Below are 10,272 nucleotides of genomic sequence, written 5' to 3'. Positions count from 1 at the left end.
GAATCGTATCACGATTTTTGTTGTCGAATCCAACAAGTGCGAAGCACTCTGTTTGCTAAAGTGAATCTATTACAGGATGAAGGCGTTAAGGCCGCGAAAATGATAATTTACAATAACACTTGCCTTAATGTGTTCATGTATAATCTGCCCGAGAACCTCATTAGGACGGTGCGACTTAAGGGTTCTAACACGCTCGAGAACGCCTTAAGCGTAGTTACGGAGGAAGTAAATTTCCAATTTCAATACGACGCGAAAAATAAGAACAAAACTCAACCCGCACAAGTTTCACAAACACCATTTACGAGAACAGCTCAAAATTTCAGATTCATTCCATCCGGTGCTGGAGTTGGACCGTTTCCACAACAGTCCCGTAATCCTTTTACACAACAATTCCAACCTAATAAATTCGGATTCATACCAAAACCCCAGTTTGGATATCGACCCCCGAACCAAAATCAAGGATTTAGATTCGGTATCCCTAACCAAAATAATTTCAAATTCGGATTACCTAATAACCAAAACTTTAAATTCGGTATCAACAAAATTTCAGATTTGGAATCCCAAACCAAAACGCACGGTTTAATTTCCCAATGAATCATCCGTGGTATAGGCAAAACTTTAATAACTCGCAACAAACACGACCTTTGTATCAAATTATGCCTAAAGCCGAACCTCAGAAACCGCATGCATGTGCATTACCCGAGCCTGACGTGTCGATGCGGACTGCTACAGCGCAGTATATGATCGACTCCCCTGACGAATATAACAACATCTACTATACTGATGATTGCTTTGTCCCGTACGATTACAACTATGAGGAAAACTATTTCACCGCGCAAGATGATTTTTCTGAGAACTGCGAGGGCGTTCCTCTCCCTGAATCTGAACAACAAGCTGAGGAAAGCCAATCGACTCCAACGGACTTGCCAGCTGAAAATTTTCAGTTAAAGGCCTCAACAAAACCCCGTCTCAAATAATCCGAATAAATTGCGTAAATGCATTAAAATTACCCCATATTAGAATACCTGAAATTAATGCTACATTTATGATCGATACCGGAAGCTCTAGGTCTTTCATAAGTCCCAAAAAGGCAAACGAATTTTTTGCAAAATTCAAAATTCAGGAACCATTCGAGGTTATCAGCACACATGCCCGTAGTTGCCATAATGAAGTAATACAAATTCCCCTTTTAAAGACATTTAAAAGCAAATTACAACAAAAAATTTATGTCTACGATGTTGATAGTCGCTATGACGGACTAATCGGCTCAGACTTATTAAAAAAACTTGACGCATCTATAGATATGAAACACCAAGTACTGCGGACCCGTGACACCGAAATACCCATACTATACGAAGCACCACACGAGTTGATTTTAGGACCTCGTACCGAAACTAGGGTTCGCATCCCAACTGATCTACAAAACGGACATGCAATTTTAGACTTTATAGAGTTCACCAAAGGTGTCCGCATGCCAACCGCGATAGTGAACTGTGTAGACTTTATGGCTACGTCAGTTATACAAAACGCTACTGACGACACCATAACAGTGACGTTTAATAAACCTCTGCCTGTGACACCATTCCAAGAGAACGAGATCATAGTAAATTTTACCGATCATAGTTACGACGTTGACGACCTATTGAAACAAAATTTACAGAGACTAAGACTGGACCATATGAACCAAGAAGAGAGAGACAAAATATCAAAATTATGCTACGAGTTTCGAGATATATTCTACAGTGAAGACATCCCGTTAACCTTTACAAATCAAGTAAAACACGAAATTCGCACGACAAATGAAGATCCAATTTATATCAGACCTTATCGTCACCCACCTGCACAAAATTTTGAAATTCAAAATCAGGTTGAAAAGTTATTGAAAGATAACGTTATTCGAGAGTCGCACTCTCCATGGAGTGCGCCAGTGCACTTGGTCCCCAAAAAACAAGACGCTTCTGGAAAAACCAAATTCCGTATGGTAATTGATTACCGCCGCCTCAACGACATCACAGTCGACGATAAGTATCCACTTCCAAACATCAACGACTTGTTTGACAAACTAGGCAAATCTACATACTTCAGTACCATCGACCTAGCGAGTGGATACCACCAAATAGAAGTAGCCGAGAAGGATCGACACAAAACTGCGTTCTCTACGCAAGCCGGTCATTTCGAATTTACCCGTATGCCTTTCGGTCTTAAAACCGCACCTGCGACGTTCCAGCGAGCAATGGACAATGTCCTCCGCGGCTTGCAAGGATTACATTGCTTGGTGTATCTCGACGATATAATCGTTTATTCATCCAGCCTACAAGAACACCTAGAAAAGCTGAGAAAGGTATTTGAAAGATTAAGAGCAACAAATCTTAAAGTCACACTTGATAAATGCGAGTTTCTTCGTAAAGAAGTACTCTATTTAGGCCATGTAATAACTAAGGAAGGTTTGAAACCAAACGATGACAAAATTAAAGCCGTTTTGAAATTCCCTTTGCCAAAAACAACTACGGAAATTAAAAGCTTTCTTGGTTTAGTCGGATATTATCGAAAATTTATAAAAGATTTTTCCAAACTAACACGCCCACTCACTAACGGTTTAAAAAAAAGAAATCGGATTCAGATCAATCAAGAATACATTAACGCATTTGAAAAGTGTAAGGAGCTTTTGGTAAATGCCCCTTTGCTACAATTTCCGGATTTCACAAAACCCTTTGTACTTACCACTGATGCCTCAGACTATGCGATAGGTGCAGTCCTATCTCAAGGACCAATCGGTTCGGATAAACCAATCGCATACGCTAGTCGTACTTTAAACGATGCAGAAACCCGATATAGCACAACTGAAAAGGAACTTCTTGCCATTGTGTGGGCTACTAAATACTTCCGCCCATACCTATATGGGAATAAATTCACCATATATACAGATCATCGCCCACTAACATGGTTAAAGTCCATGAAAGAAACCAATAGTAAATTAACTCGTTGGAAACTACGTTTGGCAGAGTTTGATTACGATGTCGTATATAAAGCAGGAAAACAGAATAACAATGCTGATGCATTATCCAGAATAAGGGTAAACGCAGTAGGTAACGATTCGGAATCCATGCAAGTCAATATTGATGAAAGTGAACATAGACTTAGATCCTACTTGGACGACGTGGTAAACGAAGTAGTCAGATTAGGAAGCCGACCCCAAAATCGACGTTATGAGCAAGTAAACACAGATGATATAATAGTACTCTCATCGGACGATGGAAGCGAGACCCCAAGGGCGGGACACAACGAATTGGAGTCCCAATTCCCAATCGTCTCACCATCGGAAAGTACCATTACAATCCCTGAAAACACTAATAGTAATACCGATACGATCCATTCCGCACGCGATATTGATACCAATGGAATCCCCATCTTGAACGAAGCGATCGACAGCAAACCCAATCAGATACTGGTTTATACCTGGAACAGAAATGAAACATCAATTAATAATTTGTCCAATACAAATCAAAGAATAATTGAAGTAACCTTACCTTTAAATAGACCGGATTTAGTAAAAGAATTCCTGAAAGGTCATGTAAGACCCAAAATAAAACAATTCATTTACTTCGAGAGTGAAATTCATCGCAAACAGTTTGTACAGGCATTTATATCCCTATTCAAGAAGGGCACTGTAAATCTCATGGAATGTACCAAAAGAGTAATAACCGTTGAAAATGAAGAAGAACAGAGACAGATAGTGCTGAAATATCACGAAGGCTCTACATGTCACCGTGGTATAAAAGAAACTTTAATGAAATTAAAACGTGTCTATTATTGGAACAATATGGACATTACAGTAACCGCTATTATCAATTCCTGTGAAACATGCAAAAAACTTAAATACGATCGGAAACCCTTCAAACCGGAATTACAGTTAACGCAAACTCAGAATAAACCGTTTCAAGAACTTTTTATGGATGTATTCTCTATAGAAGGACAATACTTCCTCACAATAGTAGATGCTTTCAGCAAACTGGGACAAGCTATCCCTATCCCAAGCAAAAACACCCCTGAAATAGTACGCGCATTAATTTCGTACTTTTCTTATTACGGTACCCCTAGAATCATAAATGTAGACCCCGGCACAGAGTTTAACAATACCCTTTTGAAAGAAACCTTATGTTTCTACAAAATAAACCTTCATATCGGAACTCCGCACAACCCAAATTCCATGGGAATAGTAGAGAGGTTTCTATATTATATTCTATCGTATTGCAAAGTATGAGCGAAAACTTACCGACGCAGCTTCCGTCATGACATATGCTATCATGGCATACAATCATACAATACACTCTACTACTGGATTAACCCCATTCGAAGTAGTATTAGGACACACGGATTCCTCAAACGCGTTTGATGTAGATTTTAATAAACATTATACCCAAAAATTAATCAACGATCATGCGAACTGAACAAAATTCTTATATAAGTACCTAACAGAGAAAATGATAGACCACAAGGAAAATATTAGGGAAAAGCGAGGAGGTGAGAAAAACATTAACTTAGACGAAGGAGATACAGTTTACATCAAAGGAGTGAACACTAGACGTAGCAAAGACAAACCACGTTTTGAAAGGGCAATAGTATCCGGAAATATAGTTAGAAACACTGTACCCATCCACGTTAGGAACCGCGAAACTAAGGTAACTATTAAGGATATTCGACGGCCCCCACAGGTTCGCGACCGTGCTGCTGGTAATGAGCATCCAGAGCCAGAACCAGGCCCTTCAACTGCAGAAGATTGAACGGAATCCTGGAATACTTCCTGTGAGAAAGGGACGCGCCATTATTACCTACGACAAATGGTTAATTTTTAAGACATTAGATTTAAACCTTGTATACGAAGATTTAGAGCTCAATGTTAATCGACTTGCGGATCTAAATGAACATGTGCTACATTACTTTAAACAAAACATTACCTCCGAATGCACTGATATTAAAGTGCAAACTGAACATATAAAGAACATAACCATACAAAAGTTTAGACAACTTATTCCTTCTGTCAGACAAAAACGAGGACTGTTAAACCCAATAGGTTCACTAATTAAAGTTTTAACGGGGAACTTAGACAACGAAGACGCAATAAGGTACGATAGTCAGATCAGTAACTTACAACAACAACAACATAGTGTCTCTATGAAAATCGCCTTGATAACCGAAATTATGGGATCTGTTGCAAATGTAACAAATGCTACGAAGAACAATTTTATCCAGCTCGATAAAGAAATACACGATTTGAAAATATTACTAAATGAATCAATCCAAAAAAAGCCAAAGTATAAATAAAGTTATCCATGTCTATAGTCTTTTCCTACATAACTTCCAAATGCTCTACATAAAGCTGGACGAAATTGAAACTGCCGTTGCATTTAGTAAGGTAGGAACTTTACATCAATCGATTATTGATACCGATGAATTTATGACTGTACTTAGGAAAATAGAATTAACTGATAAATTGGTTTATCCCGTAGAGTTAAATAATTTGATAAGAATTGAACAATGTGTAGAGTTAAAAGCGTTTTCTAAAGAAAATCAGATTACCTTTATTATTGAAGTTCCGTTAGTCAGATCCGAGAGTTATCATTATTATCGAGTCTTGTCATTACCTGTAACAGATAACCTAAATCTAACTACCCTAATAATTCCCAAATACCCTTACCTTATTGTGAATCAGTCGAAAGCTCTGTCGCTCTCCCACTCTTGCCTGGAAATAGAAAGAAGCACCTTCATGTGTCATGAAGACTCCATTGTTCCGGCAACCATGGAAGATGTCTGCATCACCGATCTACTGAAGTTCGTCGTTAATACCACCATGTGTTCCCCTATTCACGTGGATATAACAAAATTCAAGCTACAGCCGATAGAGTCAAATCGTTGGATATTCTACTGCAAAACCGCTACCCTAATGACGTCACAATGTGGAGAGGATGTCACTAGAACATATGTTGAAGGAACCTATATACTTACCATCGAAGACGCCTGCGAAATAACAATCCAAAATGCAACTCTGAAACAACACCGATCGAAGGCGGGCAACGTTTTATACGAGAAACTTCCAATAATTGATCTACCATCACTGTCGACGTCAAAGCCTGTCGTCTCGAAGAAACCACTTAACCTGGATGAAATAGATTTACAGACCCTGCAAAGCCTGTCCCATGTCCTGAAAAATAGTGAAAGTGAATTAGTTAGTGAAGTGAGCACATATGGAAGTGTAGTGAACGCAAGGAACATTAGTATAGGGACTCTACTTCTCTATGTAATCGTAATTTTAAGTATTTTCATATATTCATTTAAACGTTTTAAGAATTTCATATTATCAGATCGGAATCATCAAAGGGCTGAAAACCACCCCTCCGATAATTCCAATCTTATGGAGGGAGGAGTTATGTATTCCGGACCTACCGCGGGTACTGTAAGAGTCCCGACGTAAGCTTTCTAAGTATTGCATGAAGCGCATTCGCAGACCTCCGGCGCAGACGAACAACATCCGTCCTGCGCATTCAGCTATAGATAAGCCAGAACTACCGGGAGGTATTGTTGTTTTCATAGCTCTCTTAGACTAGAGAATTAGCTCGTAAGTTTAGTCTTAAGTTGACCACTGTAAAGTACGCATTAAAAAGTTTAAATTCAAACTTCAATTTTTGCTTTTTAAAAAGAGTCCCTCGCTCCGCGGCAATTTAAGTAGGTAAATCTGTACCCTGCAATAAAAATAATTTATCAAGCGAAGTCAGTAACTGAAACTCGTTGTTTAATAAAAAGTTTCCCACGAGTCAGAGGATACCTGATTGATATAATATATGGTATAGTATATAGCCCACATTCCTCAATGCATACGAGGCACAATCTGTGCAATGTGTAATGTAATTCAGTATAGATTTTTGCCTTGACCGGGCATGACAAGTGAGCTAGAGAGTGATTTTGATTCTTTTATAAATAGTTAAATTAATTGATCACACTATTACGAAAAAGCTTCCGCTATGGGAATTATATCATGTAAGTCAAATTCATTATGTTATTACAATTTGCTGTCCTTGAATCTAATTACGACTCACGCCAATTTGGACAGAATTTCTGACACCAATTTTTGGGTCACACATTGTATCATCACTGTTATGTCTAATTCTAGAGATCGTTGAGCCAATCTGGCATTGAATGACAGAATCGAAGCTGTTCTTGAATTTAATGACGACTGGCGCCAATCTGGATAGAATTTCTAACATCATCATCATCATCATCATCAGCCGTATGACGCCCACTGCTGGGCATAGGCCTCCCCCAAGGATCTCCACGACGATCGGTCCTGCGCTGCCCGCATCCAGCGGCTTCCCGCGACCTTCACCAGATCGTCGGTCCACCTTGTAGCGGGCCTACCCACTGAGCGTCGTCCGACACGTGGTCGCCACTCCAGAACCTTTCCGCCCCATCGGCCATCGGTTCTCCTCGCTATGTGTCCTGCCCACTGCCACTTCAGCTTTGCAATTCTCCGAGCTATGTCGGTGGCTTTAGTTCTCCTGCGGATCTCCTCATTTCTGATTCGATCCAGCAGGGAAATACCGAGCATAGCTCTCTCCATTGCCCGCTGAGCGACACCGAGCCTCCTCACGAGACCCATTTTTGTTTGTATCGTCATTTTTATGTCTAATTCTAGAGATCGTTGAGCCAATATGGCATTGAATGACAGGACCGAAGCTGTTCTTGGATTTAATGACGACTCGCGCCAATCTGGATAGAATTTCTAACGCCCATGTGGTAATTTTTGGGTAACACATTGTATCGTCACTTTTATGTCTAATTCTAGAGATCGTTGAGCCAATCTGGTATTGAATGACAGGACCGAAGCTGTTCTTGGATTTAATGACGACTCGCGCCAATCTGGATAGAATTTCTAACGCCCATGTGGTAATTTTTGGGTAACACATTGTATCGTCACTTTTATGTCTAATTCTAGAGATCGTTGAGCCAATCTGGTATTGAATGACAGGACCGAAGCTGTTCTTGAATTCAATGACGACTCGCGCCAATCTGGATAGAATTTCTGATATTTTCGTATGGTACTTTGTGGGTCTCAAATTATATTATCACTTTATATCATAATTCTAGAGATCGTTGAGCCAATCTGGTATTGAATGACAGGACCGAAGCTGTTCCTGAATTCAATGACGACTCGCGCCAATCTGGATAGAATTTCTGATATTTTCGTATGGCACTTTGTGAGTCTCAATTATATTATCACTTTATGTCATAATTCTAGAGATCGTTGAGCCAATCTGGTATTAAATGACAGGACCGAAGCTGTTCTTTAATTCAATGACGACTCGCGCCAATCTGGATAGAATTTCTGATATTTTCGTATGGTACTTTGTGAGTCTCAAATTATATTATCACTTTATGTCATAATTCTGGAGATCGTTGAGCCAATCTGGTATTGGATGACAGGACAGCAAATTGTATAAAGACATGAAGCAATCTGCTAATGAATTTGACTTGCAGGAAAAAACTTGATTCGAACACGGACAGACCAAAATAAGTGAGAAGTATATACGGCGCATATGATAAAGAAGATCAAGTGCTGGCATCCGCGCTGTACTCGTGTTACCTGATGTCAAAGGAGCTGGGTGAACAAGTTGAAACTTGTAGCTTAAATAAGTATGAACAGGTAATATTCGTTTATTGTGTTATTGTGTGCATAAACTACCTATTACTTTATTTTATATGTGTTGAGGGGTATAGTCTAATCTGTCATTGTATTTTCAGTTACTCGTGGAGAAATACGTAGACACCGTTGACGGTTAAAAATCATCATCATAATTTCGAAGGTGTAGCACTAAAAGCGATGCCTGCTAAGTACTTTGGTAAGTACTGTGGTTTATTTTATAAATAAAATCAAATGTTTGTATTTTATTTTATACATAAATTAATGTGATACGTTTTATTGTTTCAGAACATGTCGAATAATTTAACAAATGTTATCGAAGATGATTTATTCTACCCTTACGCGCAAGATCCGCTTGCTGACTTCGATGAAAGGTATCCTGTTCAAGCGACTACCACAAAATCGACGGCGCCTCATGATAACAAGAGTCAAAAGCTGAAAAGTGATAAGAAAAAGAAGAGGAAGATAATTAAATCTAAAGTTAAATGCGGAAAATGGAAGCAGTCATCTTCATTTGTGCAAAATCGGAACGCGGAGAAAGCCACCAAGTTAATTAAAATCAGCATAGTGGATTTAGGTGCTTCAAATACAAGTGAAAATCAAGAAAAAAGTGATGTTTTAGTGAAAGCCCAATATGTGGTAAAAGATAGTTATGATGATATATTGGGACAGACTGAAAAATTAATTAACAATATTTCAAAGACCTTGTGTAATTTCAGTACTTATATTTATATGTAACATTATTTCATAAATATGTTGGAATCGCATTTTCGTGTATTCACAACACAGTAAATTCCATCGTAAATAAAGTCTCTGACTAATGTCAGAGTACTACAAGCTATGGAAACATTTAATGTATATAGTAGAAATAGTTAATATGGTAACTGTTATTTCAAAATATATTTTTTTTTATCTATTGTACTTTAAACAGTTTTATGAACTTAATAAATAAAATGTGTTTTTCAAATTTCATTGTTTTACTAGAAAATCGTTAAATGAAACAAAATCATAAATCAATAACGCTATCATACTTGAGATAGACAACATAATTTTCAGTTTAGTCAAAAACTATAAATGTATCAAACATCTTCGTACCCCCGTCATTCTTTCCACAATTATTATATTATTGACTCACTGACTCACTGACTCACTGACAGGGTTGTTTTCCCAGAAGGAGCGTCGGGGGGTAAAAATGATGTATGGGGGGTGTGATCGAGATCTTCCGATGAGTATGGGAAAACTTCCAGATCTTGGAAAACTGCTCCGCATCAGGGAGAGACCCTACGGCCTGGCGCAACTATTATAGCTGGATCAATTTTTTTTTCACGAAACCTATTTAATTCCTGGTCAAATTCAATCACCGGTGAAAAAAAATCAAAATGGCGGAAAAACAAGATGGCCGCCATACAAAATTTCTTTTTTCTAGAAAATGTCTCGGAGGTAAAAATGATGTATGGGAGGTGTGATCGAAACGTCAAGCTGAGTATGGAAAAACTGTTCGATCTTGAAAAACTGCTCCGCATCAGGGAGACACCCTACGGCCTGGCAAAACTATCGCACCGGGAACGATTCTTTATTCA

This window comes from Pectinophora gossypiella, unplaced genomic scaffold (genome assembly GCF_024362695.1).
Source record: "Pectinophora gossypiella unplaced genomic scaffold, ilPecGoss1.1 Pgos_42, whole genome shotgun sequence".
In the NCBI taxonomy this organism is placed as follows: Eukaryota; Metazoa; Arthropoda; class Insecta; order Lepidoptera; family Gelechiidae; genus Pectinophora; species Pectinophora gossypiella.
Note: the sequence above shows the minus strand (reverse complement) of the source record.